Here is a 14,412-nt window from a genome sequence, read left to right on the forward strand (position 1 = left end):
AGTGGAGGGAGTGGTTGCTCTGAGAGGGCTATTCGATAGGAACACTGGCACTGGTACAAGAAGGGTGCAGTCAAATCATGATGACTTAGAATACACAAGAGAAGACCTCCAACTCACTTCCTTCTTGTCCTTCTGTCTCCTGAGAAGGCCTTCCATTGGCCTTACCCAACCGGAAGTGAGAAGTCAAAGGAGCCTCTGATACAGTCCATATGGGTCAGGGTCTCAGGGTAGAGAGAAAAGTTCAGTGTATACAGGGATACGGGCAGGAGGCAAGTGGAAGATACCCAGTATGGCCCCATTGAGCTTTCATTTTAGACAGTGGTTCTCAGCAAGAGGAGATTTTGCTTCCTCCAAGGGCATTTGGCAATATTTGGTGACATTTTTTTAATTGTCATGACTGAGGGGAGGGATGTCACCGGCTTTTTGTGGGTAGAGGCCACAAATGCTGCTAAACCTCATATAATGCACAGGCTTTGTGCCCGTGTTATGCACACACACGCACACATGCATGAAATTGTCTAGCCTGAAATGTCCATAGTGCTGAGGTTGAGAAACTCTGTTTTAGTGCAGGAAAAACATATATTAGTCAAATGCTCACATAGGTGAATATAAAATTATAAGCTGCAGCGTCCTATGAAAAAAAGTCACCTGCTGCCTAAGGGTACAAGATCAGAGAAGTCTTCTGTTAAGTTAGGCTGATTAAACTAAGATTTGATCAGGGACAAGTCAACCAAAAGAAGAGGAAGGGAAGAATAATCCTGGCAGAGGAAATATCATATTCAAATGCCTAAGGCAATAAGCAGAATGGAATATTCCAGGGCAGGAAGACAGGTGAGTTGGAAAGCAGAACAAAAGGGGGAGCTTGGTGCAAAACTGGCTTGCTAGGCTGGGTCCAGATCCTGCAGGGAATTGGGGGCCATTTTAAAGTGTTGAGTGTATTTGAGCCACATAAAATAGCCAAAGCAAACAGGAACAACTAGGGTAAGTGGCCCTTTAGGAGGACATGGAGATGAATAGGTAATTAAAATAGCCTCTACGCCACCCAACCCCACTCCCACTCAAGAGGCAAAATGATGCAGTGATTAAGAGTATTCGATCTCTGGGGCCAAACTGCCTGGGCGTAAATTCTGGCCAATATTGATTACCTTGTGACCATGCAGTGTTAGGAGAAAAGGAGATAAGTAATTCTCTGATCCTGTTTCCCCTCTGACAAATAAATAGGGGTAATAATGGCATATACCTCATAGTGTTATAAGAAAATAAGTTAAAAAGGGAGTTTAGCCCAGCGTTTGGTACGTGGTCAAGATTTAATTATTAAAAATGATTATCATGATGATGGTTACTGTTGTTGGTGTTCCAGAAGAGGAGTCAGCAAATTATTCCCAGCCAGTCAAATGTGGTGGCTGCCTATTTTTGCAAATAAATTTTTATGGAACATAGTCATGCCTATTTGCTTGCATACCATCCATGGCTGCTTTCGCGTGACAATGGCAATTAAGTAATTGCAACGTACGCTGTATGGCCCACAAAGCTGAAAATATTTCCTATCTGGCTTTTTTTCAGAACAAGTTGGCAGACCCCTGTTCTAGGCTTAATCCCTACCTGCTCCATGAACCTTATCCTTCATGAGTTTATTCAATAGTTTTCTGACGTTGTAGCAACTGTCCTCAGATATTCTCAGTCCTCGCTCTACTTCCGGAAAACGTATTAACCTTTGATTTCCAAGCAGCTGCCAGCGTTTCTAACTCTTTTCTAGTCTATCTGAATGAGAGTCTCTGAAAGAAGCCTCTTACTCTGCTAACTTCTCCAGTTCTGGTTAAAACAATACTCACCTTAGGGCTCCTGGGGGGCTCAGCCTATTAGGTGTCTGACTCTTGTCTGGGTTCGGCTCAGGTCATGATCTCGTGGTTCATGGGTTCAAGCCCCATGTTGGGCTCTGCGCTGTCAGCGCACAATCTGCTTGGGATTCCTCTCTCCCTCTCTCTCTGCCAACCCTTCCTCCCCCGAGTAAATAAATAAACTTAAAAAAACCCACGCACCTCACCTTACAATTCTGCTCTGGTTATTGCGACTGCAGTCTTAGCCTTTGTCAAGTAGAAATTGGTCCCATGAGCCTCCTACCGCCCACCTGGTTGATGGACCTGTTCCCTGGTGGGCTTCACAAGAACCATGCCCTGCCATGTAGTCCTCCTGCTAGTCTGCGCCCGGAAGGAGTGAAATAAATAATAATATCTACACTTACAGGGGAATCATTATGTGCCAGGCAACACTGTAAGGATATTTAATGGGTTATCACATTTAATCTTCACTCAGGTTATCCCCATTTTGTGGATTAGGAATCTGAGGCTCAGAGACGAAGCACCTTGTCCAGGGTCTCCCTGCCGGTCAGAGGTCTGAGCCCAGATAGTGACTGAGCCCAGATAGTCTGAGCCGCAGATAGTGACTGCGGAGCCCTTGCTCTTAACCTCCTCATCGTGAGAGCTGACGGCCACATTCTAGGCACAGGTGCCCGGACCAGGATGTCCTCATAATCTGCAGAACAGGATGGAACAGGAAAAGTAACAAGCGCTCAGTAACACAAATAAGGAATCCGGTCCCTAGAGAGTTAAATCTTCATGCTCACAGGAGTCCAGATATCCAGAAAACCCATCTAGACTGCAGATTAAGGCGGCGACACCAAGAAGGCCCTCAAAAAATGGAGGCAAATTTAGCCTCAGCTAGAGAGATTTTTAGATGTTTTCAGCAAAAATCTACAAGAATAACTAGCTTATCCCAGAGCTTGGAGCATCTAAATGGAGTTATTTGTCTGGATTGTGGTGCACACATACGTGTGCGTGTGTGTGTGTGTGAGTGTGTGTACGTATAAGCATACACACACACACACACACACACACACACACAGAGTGGTATACAGCTTCTAATATCTCATTTGAACTGTGGTGAAGGTGATAGTGTTCAAATTTTTTCATTTCTGCTGGAGAACCATATATATTGCTTTGTGCAGAGAAACTCATTTGAACTAGTCAAATAGAGGAAAATGAATCTTCCTGCTTCTGCTTCCCTGTTGTGCCTATTGATGGTAATTTGTACAGAGGTTTATCCTGCACGGTACTTAGAAATGCCACTAACACTTACTTGCAGTTTACCTTTCCAGGACCAGGAAACCCTGGTAACAGATTTCTTTAGATCTGAAGATGAGGCTGTTTAATTTTCTGAACATATGTCATATTTTTGTCCTGTCACTCTGATAAACCTTTAAAAGCTTTTGTTGAGATGATGGCTCTTTAGATCCCAGGCGTGTGAAGGTGTATTTAGTTCAAGTACAACTAATCAATGATACTGAGATCTGTTTATCCAGGAGTTCACTAGGCACAATGGGGAGATAAAGTCATCCTTGGAGATGAAGTGTCATCTATAATATAAGCAGCAAACAGTCGGGCGCACATCAGAACGATATCGAATGTAAAGGCATCATGAGTTTAGAGAAAAAAATTAGACAATAGAAGTTTACTTTCTAATGTTTGGGGAGGTTTGAATTTTAAACAGCAAACATTTATGGAGAAAAGACAACTCAGGGAACACAAATGTACATCGCTTTTGGTAAGTGGTGGTGAGATAGCTATAATCACGGTCATAAATCCATAGACATTTTCTCCAAATGGCAATTAAAAGTTGCTATATATTGGGGTACCTGGGTGGCTCAGTTGGCTAAGTGTCTGACTTCGGCTCAGGTCACGATCTCACGGTGCCTGGGTTTGAGCCCCGCGTCAGGCTCTATGCTGACAGCTCAGAACCTGGAGCCTGCTTCGGATTCTAGGTCTCCCTCTCTTTGCCCCTCCCCGGCTTGTGCTCTCTCTCTCTCTCTCTCTCTCAAAAATAAATAAATAAACATTAAAAAAAAGTGTTTTGTCTTGGGGTGCCTGGATGGCTCGGGTAAGTGTCTGCCTCTTGATTTTGGCTCAGATCACGATCTCACAGTTCGTGAGTTCTAACCCTGCATTGGGCTCTGAGCTGACAGTACAAAGCCAGCTTGAGATTTTCTCTCTTTCTCTGCCCCTTCCCCGCTCACACTCTCTCTGTCTCTCTCCAAATAAATAAATAAACTTAAAAAAAAAATAGTTGCTGAGGCACCTGGGTGCCTGACTTTGGCTCAACTCATGATCTTCCAGTGTGTGAGATCGAGCCCATGTCAGGCTCTGCGCTGGCAGCTCGGAGCCTGGAGCCTGCCCTGGATTCTGTGTCACCCTCTCTTTCTCTGCCCCTCCTCTGCTTGTGCTCTGTCTCTTTCTCTCTCAAAAATAAATAAACATTAACAATTTTTTTTAAGTTGCTATGTATTGGGGCACCTGGGTAGCTCAGTAGGTTAAGTGTCCTGCCTCTGGATTTCGGCTCAGGTCATGGTCTTATGGTTCCTGAGATGGAGCCCCATGTTGTGAGACTGAGACCTGCATTGGGCTCCATGCTGTCAGACTGCTTGGGATTCTCTCTCCCTTTTTCTCTGCCCCTTCTTACTTTCTCTCTCTCAAAATAAATAAATCAACTGAAAAAAAATTTTAATGTTTATTTATTTTTGAGAGAGAGAGAGAGAGAGAGCACGAGTAGGGGACGGGAAGAGAGAGAGGGAGACACAGAATCCGAAGCAGGCTCCTGGCTCTGAGCTGTCAGCACAGAGCCCGACGCAGGGCTCGAACCCACAAGCGGTGAGATCATGACCTGAGCCCAAGTCAGACACCCAACCGACTGAGCCACCCAGGCTCTCCAGTAAATCACCTTTAAAAAAAAGTTGCTGTGTTTTTTACTACTAATTTTGTCAACTATAACTAGCTTTGCCATTTCATCGGTTCAAAATATGTTTCCTTTCGGTGTTGGAATCTCCTCATATCATTATTTTACAATTTCATGTTTTCTATTGAGTTACTTATTAAAAGTTCAATTCCAGCACAGGCTGGGGGTTTACCTAAGCAGGTTATATCAGAGGCAAAGCCATGAACCTCCAGGGGTATCCAATTCAGTCAAGTTGACAGAGGTGAGCAGGAAGCTGTAAGGCAATTTGTTACGATGCAAAGAGCAACTTAAGCCTTGAAATGAGGTATGAGAGAGGCCGCTTTGTGACCTCATACATTGCAGCCCTATTGATCCCACCACATTCCCATAGCTGGGCAAACTGGAGTGTATGGGGCTCTTAGATTGAAAAAAAACCCTCTGTGGTACTTAATCTCTTCCGTGTAGCAGGGGTATTCTCGAGGTGACTGCTGCTTTTCAATCTAGAAGGAAACCAGTAGAAACAACTTTCCCATGTCAGGAGCCTTTAGTAATACTCTCAAAAATAAGAACTAACGTCTACTGACGTATTATAGATGAAAATACTCACAATCCAGTATTTCTAAATAAAAGCCCTTTAAAATGTATTTATTCTTAAAATAACGGTAAATAAAACTTTGTTCTATGCTTTTAATTACTTAAAATAACATAGCCACTTATTTCTCTGCAAAAATGACTCTATATTTTTATTAAAAGCAATTAAACACTGATCCAGGGGGAAAATTGATAAACCTCACTATCTAAACATTTCTTGGGGCCAATATACCTGGATTTCAAAAAGAAAAAAGAAAAGAAAAAAATACTTGCAACATACATGATTGTGTTTAGGTTTAAATTTATCATAAAAATCAATTAAAAACATAGGAAAAAAAGGGGAAAAGAACACTAATAAAGACAATACAAAAAAAGAAAATACAAAAAGCTTGGGAAATATGAATAGATGCTCAGTTTCACTCCTAATTTAATATTAAAATTTAAAACTGTGAAATACAATTTTCAGTTTTATATTGGCCAAAAATGGTAATATATATCATTGATGAGTATGGGGAAATGAACCATTCTAAACAATGTTAATAAAAATGTGCATTGGTACAATATCTTTGAGGCACACCTTAGAGATATCTTTCAGAATTTTAAATTCAGATACTGTCTAACCTGACAACTCTATTTCTAGGAATATATCCTATAGATATGCCTAACACACGTATGAAAGATATGTGTCCATTCTTATTAATAATAAGAGTCTAGAAATATTCTAAAATGCCCACTAATTGGAAAATGATTGGATAAATCATGGAATATTCACATAATGGATGACATTTCAGCCGTTTGTTTAAATGAATCACCTCACTAGGTACTGAAATACTGACATAGAATGCTTCCTGAGACACTAAGAGAAAAAAAAAGGACGCTGTGCACAATAAGCTGTGTAGAAAGTTCCAGAAAGTATGCTTAAGAAGCTTTAAATAGTAGTTCCCTATGGGACAATGTGTGATGGTAGGGATAATTATATTCACGGTGTACCTGTTATTTTGCATGTACATTTCCTACGTTAATTATAATACTACAGTCTAGTTAAGAATGAATAAAGTATACCATGCCAGCCTGGATAGCCTGCGTTCTATAGGCCTTTTAAGTTAATATCCCTCTAAGAAAAGTGGGGAAAAAGCACTTCGCTTGAATATGTAAAAAGGAAAGTACATGAAAAATGGATAGATAGATGGGAGCATCTGGCTACATGTGACGCTTAAATCTAGACATGCGGAGCATTTCACCAGTATCTTCAGGCAAACGATATATTTACCAGGCTCACTAGCTAGTTCCCTTTTCACGTGATTCATGCCAACTCCTCACCTTGGGTTAAAAGAACACAATTATTGCTAAAGGATTAACAGAAATACTCCTAAACATTTTGTGAGTGTAAAAGGGAGATTATGAAATTCTCTTCTGTGTTGCCAAATAGTTTTTTAGGTCCGGTGTATATTGGTGTTTACTTTCATAATTTTCCCAGCTGCCGTCAAGTGCAACGTGCTTTCTTCATTGTGATAATACATAGTCATTTGTTAACATTATCATAACCCAGGCTTAGCCTATGGTAGGTATACTTGATTTACTTGACATTTCACTTAAGCTGTTTAAAGGTTGGTGGTTGTTTTTCTGAAGTCACACTAATTCATAGGAGTTGTCACTTCCCTGTGGCTTCGTGGTTTCTGCTTTTCTCCTCAGTGAGGTTTCTACTGAGTTCCGAAGAACCAGACATTTATTGAAAGCTCATGACTGTCAACTGGAAATAATCACTGTTGGTGAACTTTTAAAGAGCCCTCTTTTAAATGAGATGCACTTAGAATGCACCCGGATGAATAGATACAGGCTGCCTGTCCGCCACTTACTTTCTTGTCAGTGTCGATGTTAGTTGATTTCCAGTCTAGGACCTGAGCACATACCGAGTCCAAAAGTCTACTTTCTTTTCTGTTTTCAATGAGGACAATAAAAGCCAGTGCAGTTGGATTTTATACTCCAAGGTCCTCCTCGCGTCTTGTTGAATAAAAGTTGAGTTGAGTATTCCCAGACCACAAAACTCCATCTCATTCTCTCCCTTTTTCTAACTGGAAGTTACATACCCAAGATGAGCTTCCTGAACAGAAAACCATGTACATAATGAATATTTTAAAAACTTTTTTCTTGCCAAAACAGGGTCTTTTGATGTTATGGTTGTGTTCATATTCTCTCTCCCTTGTGGAATTCAGTATCAGAATCAATAAGGGATCAGAGCTACTTAATATTCTTTGTCCAGAAGCCTTACATATGTAATTTGGTACCAAGGTGTACAAAAATAAAATCCTTGTGAAAGGCAACTAAAAACTAATAGGCTGGTTTTAAATAGAGTGCTGGTTCCAATCCAAACTGTGAAAAACAGAGCAATACATTGAAAGCAAAAAAGGCTTCGTTGTTGGAACACACCTTGAAAGATACCTATCCCCCCCCCCCTTTTTTTTCAGGGGTTATTTTTAAGGGTGAATAAGACGCATGCAGGGTTCTGTGATTGCAGTGGAAATGAATGAGGTGCAATAGGCATGGGTCAAATAAACAGCACTTCTTTTTACAATTAGGTCCTTTGTCCGAGGTCTCAGCTGAGAGGCCAAATATTGAATGTTATTTGGATAAATGTGTCTCTCATCACAAGAAGTAGCCAGGAAAACAGCCATGAGGTGCTGCCCTAACAGCATCAGGAAGGCTGCAGGGCCCATGCCCACCATGGATTTGTTGTGTGAGAGTTCCTAGTGCTCTTAATCTGCTGTTTTTCATGAATACACAAACTGGAAAATAAAATAACGTAACACAAAAAGTAAAGTAAGAAAACAACAACAACAACAACAACAAAATAGCATGAAATACAAGCCTAACCAAAATCTACTAGGGGATAAAGAGTCTGAATGTGTGGGCTGCAAATAAGATTTGCTTATCTAATTTTTTTTTCTTTTACATTTATTTATTTTTGAGAGACAGAGAGAGACAGAGCACAAGTCGGGGAGGAGCAGAGAGAGAATGAGACACAGAATCCGAAGCAGGCACCAGGCTCCGAGCTGTCTTCACAGAGCCCTACAGAGCCAGTTTTCAGGGGTGCCTGGGTGGCTCAGTCCGTTAAGCCTCTGACTCCGGCTCAGGTCATGATCTCACGGTTTGTGAGTTCGAGCCCCAAAGCGGGCTCTGTGCTGACAGCTCAGAGCCTGGAGCCTGCTATGGATTCTGTATCTCCTGCCCCTTCCCCTGCTCATACTCTGTCTCTGTCTCTCTCTCTCAAAAAAAAAAAAAAAAAAAAAACCATAAACAAATAAACAGACATTAAAACAAAGATTTTAAAATAAAAAAAACAAAGAGACCTAGTTTTCAAAATCACTTTCTGTAGGCTTAGAAAATTACCCGAACTTTTTACTTTTTCTGTTTCACAATCCCTTATCTAAAACTAATTTGGGCAGTCCTGTCTTGGAATTCAGATTTTTTTAAATTTTATTTTGCTTTTGTTTTTTATATTAAATATAATTTATTGTCGCATTGATTTCCAAGATTATTTTTTCAGATGTTACAACGCCAGTACAGTGCATATGCACATATATGATATATAATGACCTTCAGTGGGGTCCGGGACAGCTCCCCCCAATCAAACGCATTAATTTTTACAATGAAAGCCATAGATCTTCACATTAAAGGGAGATAAATAGACTCAAAATAAGGTCGTATCAGTGCAAGTCAGGTTTTACCACTAAATAAATATGCTGCTAGTTTTTTTTTTTAATTTGATCTTTAGAGTTTTTGTATTTTACAGTTGCGGAGAAGGAATCATGGGATTGTATTAAACTGGCACTGCACAGCGTGCAAGGTTATGTAAAAGCCTTTTTCAGCGTCACCAACAAAATTAATTACCGAATATCTTCTTTCCCATAACTTGGAATAACACAACTGGTAATGAGTTACAGGTTAGAAAGAATACAATGGAGCATAGGCAGTGGTACCAACTAAACACACAGCCCAAGTAGAATTCTCTGTTCCAGAAGCTGGGAAAACACGTGGGGCCAGAAAGCCAAATCAACGGATTTGAACTGGATACCAGTTCTGTGACAAAGTTAAGCCCCGTGCCTCTTGTTGAATTTGTGAGCTTTAATGGATATAATTGAACTTCGACCTCGAGGGTTAAAGTGTGGCCAAGACACCGGAGGTTATGTCGCCATTAGTGATCATTATCCTAATAGCTGCTCATCTGACATTTTTAGAAACCATCGGTGGTTTAGAATGGGGACAATTTTAATGAACAACGTTGGATTCAATGTTTCTGGTGACCTCATTGATTAACTGGAATCAGCTACATGACAGAAATTCATTATTAATTGGCCGGAATTTTTAAAAAGAGATGCGGTCTTAATGAACTTAGAACATGAGAAAAGTTACACATTCAAGCAGGCTGCTTGAGGATAGAAGAAAAAAATGCCTTACATGTCCAAACCGTTCTGTGAATTAAACCTACCTATTTTCTCTTGATGGTTTGAATGCACCAGCCGTCGCTTTCTGATAGTGAAGCAAAAGTATTGGACCACAGTGGAAAGCCCTGCTCGGAACACAGGGTACTTTTACGACTCAGCAGAAGTGGGAAACTTCCTAGGGAAATGTGCTTGGGAAGTCCCCACATGCCCACATGACAGAGATCAGTGAACCTTGTTAATGAAACCCACCTTCTCCCCCTCCACCACCTTCAGCCCTCATGTAGATGCACCTGACATGCAAAGCTATTGTCTTAGACCTTCTTTTAGACTGTCCTGACAAAGAACCATCACTTCCTGATATTCGAGTCTCTGCTTTGTTTCTGTATGAGTGTCCAGCTCCTGCTCCCCCACCCTCCCCACCCACATCGGCTTCGTGTGGTTATAAGGTATTTAGCGTCTTCAAACTGATCTCTGATTAAGCCAAAGTGTTAGTTGCTGTGCATCATCAAAGTCTTCCCCATCCTTCCCAAATGTCTGCATTAGTTCCCGTATTAAGGTAAAACAGACTAAACCCCAGGTAGAATCCATTATCATCTGGATCCACCTCAAAAAGTGGTGGATGGGAGTATGGAATTGGGAATAATAAAAAGAGCTCTTCGTGGAGCGCAGAATATCTTGGTACAAAGCCTGGCTTTCTCACTTAACAGCTGTCTAATCTTCAGCAGGCCACGTCACTTCTCCAGACTTGAAATTCCCCTCTGCTGAGATGGGAGATTATTGAATTAAATGGCCGTCAAGTCTTTCAACTTTCGAAGCTTATTAGACCTTGATTCTTTTTTTGGCAAATCTGCTCTCCGAGCTTCATTGGCTGCTGTCACTATGAAATAACAAAGCAGACCTTTCTGAATTGATTCCTGTCCCCTCCTAGCAAGTTGTTATCTACTGCTCACCCATGCCAGCTACTGGCCTTTCCTTCTTTGGCCTCTCCCCCAGACTAATTAAGTGAAGACCGTTTGTACATGTATTCAATGTGGAAAGATAGTGGACATGAGATTATGTGTGTGTTTTTCCTAAGCCAGAAGCTTGAGCAATAATGTTTACTCATTCCAGGCTTACATTTGAGAATTGGTCAAAAGAGTCATTTACCTGGCAAAACCATAACTCAGTAGGAAATCACATTCATTGAAATGTTTTCTAAAACACATTTCTTGCTTCTTGGCTCCTAATAGTGCAATTTTGTTTCTCTGATTCTGCCTATGAGAGTAATTACTGGCACTTGGTGGGCTTGAAAAAAAGAAAGAAGGAGAAAGAGAGAAACATTTGTAAAGTTATATTTTGCCCTCTGTTTTTATCATTATAAACTATGCAGTGGCGGTTTGTATGCGCTATTAGTTTGTGATTTGGTTTTTTGTTTGTTTGTTTGTTTTCTTTTTCTCCCTGCCTGACTGTACTCGCTATATCAGACTTGGAAGGAAAATAGATTAAGTCAATGCACAGCAAAGACATTGATATTTTAATAATATTTACTCATATTTACTAATATAAATTTCATCCAAACATGAAATTTAAGCAAAATGGATAGATGTTATTTAGGTAAATGAGCCCCCAATGGCACCAGCATCTGTGATTTTGTTCAAAAATTTGATTTGTCATCAAATATAACATCCATGTTATAAAATATATTTTTTAAACATATCACAACTAAGGGATTTTTATACTTTGTAAGAAAGGAAGCAATTGCTGTGGTATTTCAGAACCTATATCTTTTTTTTTACTGTAATAGTTGTTCACAGACTCTAAACAATATTTTAAAACAATCTCTCTGAAAGAAAATATTCAACTAAAGATAAGAGACAGCATTTATGTAAGTGAAATGTTACAAGGTTTTTAAAATTAAAGTCATCTTTGAATTTTTCACAGCACAACGCAAAATAGAAATTTGCAAGCTTCCTGTCAGATCACTATGCTTTTACTCTTGAGCGAGGGGTTCAATAACACATCAGTGATCTTCCACATATATATGTAAAGTATTTAAATACTTTAATACCCCTAAAGCATTTGTTGACAAAAGGGAATGTTCCCACTCAAGGCATTTAAGAAAAAAGAAATTCCATCTGATGTATGTCCTCAAGAAAAAAACCAACCGAACTTGAGGTTCTGAGAAGCCTCAGGCAGGGGAAAGGAAAACAATCATAGTCAACAGTATTTTAAGGGAAGTAAAGCCAGATGCCATTTTAAATATCTGAAAAATTTGTCTGAAATCATCCAGTGTAGCCCCAACCAATTTGAAATCTGGGGCAAAAGCAGAAATTATAATTTGGCAATTGCTTGAACATGTTGAAATAGGAAATTTGTGCTTAGGGAAAAATTACCCACAGGATTTAGTGTTTAGAATTTTGACCTTTAGAAGGTTCGTTAATCTCTCCAGCACTTCATTTTTTGGTCAATGAAATGGGATATTTGCCAACTATCATACATGAGATTTGTGATATGAATGTAAGTAAATCTCTTAGAAATACAGAGAAAAATCGTAAGTGCAAAAACCATGGTCATTTCCTTTTAAGTCCTCTTTTTGTTGATTTAAAAATAATAAAAGCAGGTCATGCATATTATAAAGACAAGTTAGGAAATAAATATCCCAGAATTTACATTTCTAAGAATATTTCAAGTCTAAATGGACCTCAGAGGCTTTTATGAGAGGAAATCCAGTTTTCCTTAGGACTCCTTTCCTAATTTCCTCTGGGAATCTCTGGTGCCAATGGAGGGCAGAATGAGAGTCCTACCCCACAGTTCCTACTCACCCTGCCCTGGGGGCTGGTGTTGCACTGTTTTGCTCCCCGTCTGCTCCTAGGACGGCCAGACTTCAGTTCCTTTCAGCCCCTGGTCTCCTCTGTGCTCTCTTCCTTCCTTCACCCATCAGTGACTTCTTGGGGGGGGGGGGTGTTTCTGCAGGGGTTTTCAATTTTTTTTAATGTTTATTTATTTTTGAGACAGAGAGAGAGAAACAGAGAGACAGAGTGCGAGTGGGGGAGAGGCAGAGAGAAAGAGGGAGACACAGAATCTGAAGCAGGTTCCAGGCTTTGAGCTGTCAGCACAGAGCCAATGTGGAGCTCCAACTCATGAACCCCAAGATCATGACCTGAGCCGAAGTCGGACACTTAACCAACTGAGCCACCCAGGCACCACCAGGGTTTTTAAATTAACATGACAGATTCTCCTTCCTAGTGTAAATACACAGAGAATCCAGGGTGTTGCTGGACTGAGGCTTAGGGAGACAGTAGCTCCGATTTTGGCCCAGCTTCACCCTTTGCTGTCACTCACAACAATGTTCTCTCAGGGGCTCCCTTGTCTCCTAATAGCACAGCCCCTTGGGTGGCAGCCTGGCTCACCTAACAGGAACTTGGGTATTGTGATGGCCAATGGGGGTTGCTGCCCCGAGATAAGATGGAGAAGACTGTACAACCACAGACAGGGATTTCCTCACAGCCTTCTGACCCTGGACTCCACCTAGTGAGGACCTGACTCGTCCTTTTCCTTTCATTCCACAGAACACATGACCTGGCTCTGTTGAATCTGAGGTGATAGATGGGGCTGGACTGCTTTCTGTGGTGGTGGCTCGAGTCCTCTCTCACAGTGATCCTAGGCCTAAGCACTATTTCTATGATGGGAAGTTTCTGGAACAATCCATAGGAGGGTGACACAGCTGCTCCCCCAGAACCCCTCCCAGAGCACACCTAGCTTTGCCTCCCATGCTAATCTAATATATACTCTCACCTCCAACAAACTGAGGGCCTGAGTCGTCTTGCCAACTCTTCTCAAGCCTCTGCCTTCTATATCTGAGCTCTGTTAAGGTTCCTTGAAGATTTTTCTTGGGTTTTATTCTTTTCTCTTTTCCCACCCCTTTTCTAGGTGGTCACATCCATTCCTAAGGCTTTCAGATCTATCAACTTGCTGGTGACCACGTAATATGTCAATCCACTCGGAGCTCTCTTCTGACCTCCAACATGATGGTGGCTTGGAGGAGTGGGGATACCGAAAATGATCGTGTACGTCCGGAGTCTTGACCTATTTTGAAGCTTCCATTTGAAATGGGGAAGACTGTGGAAAGGACAGGTCTGGCAGGGAATATCCAGAGTTCAGTTGCGAGACGTCTGTTAGTCATGCAACAGATGTTGAGAAGGCAGGTCTCCTGGAAATGAGGAGTTAGAACAGAGGTCTGAGAGTTGCCGACATCAAATGCATAGAATAGGACAAGGTGACAAGTAGAATAATATGCAGATATGTGGCATCTGTCCTTTACATATACATATACATATACATATACATATACATATACATATACGTATACATAACACATAACACATAACACATATTTGTGTTATGTTTGTGCATTTTACATATTTTATAGTAATTATAATATTTGTATAAATATGTATATTAGAATAAGGCCAACACATAAAAAAAATACATGTTGTTAATATTTCCAAGTCTTTTAATCACAGTGCACCATTACTTTTCAAAATGGCTGTACAATTTACATCCCCTTCGTCTATCTACAAACGTATCCAATTCCTCTGAGAACGTTGCTTTTACGTAGGCATCACCTCCCTACTGG

The 14,412-nt window shown here is 40.8% G+C and overlaps 1 long non-coding RNA gene across 1 annotated transcript; it reads right to left on the bottom strand.

Moving 5' to 3' along the window:
* Positions 1–2,270: 2,270 nt before the first annotated feature.
* On the bottom strand, positions 2,271–5,055 carry LOC122205481. Its single transcript, XR_006196088.1, has 3 exons — positions 4,958–5,055; positions 3,136–3,412; positions 2,271–2,532 (listed from the first exon to the last, which is right to left on the bottom strand). It is a non-coding gene; the product is annotated as an uncharacterized LOC122205481 (long non-coding RNA).
* Between the last annotated feature and the right edge of the window lie 9,357 nt (positions 5,056–14,412).

This window comes from Panthera leo, chromosome D4, assembly GCF_018350215.1.
Source record: "Panthera leo isolate Ple1 chromosome D4, P.leo_Ple1_pat1.1, whole genome shotgun sequence".
Taxonomy (NCBI): Eukaryota; Metazoa; Chordata; class Mammalia; order Carnivora; family Felidae; genus Panthera; species Panthera leo.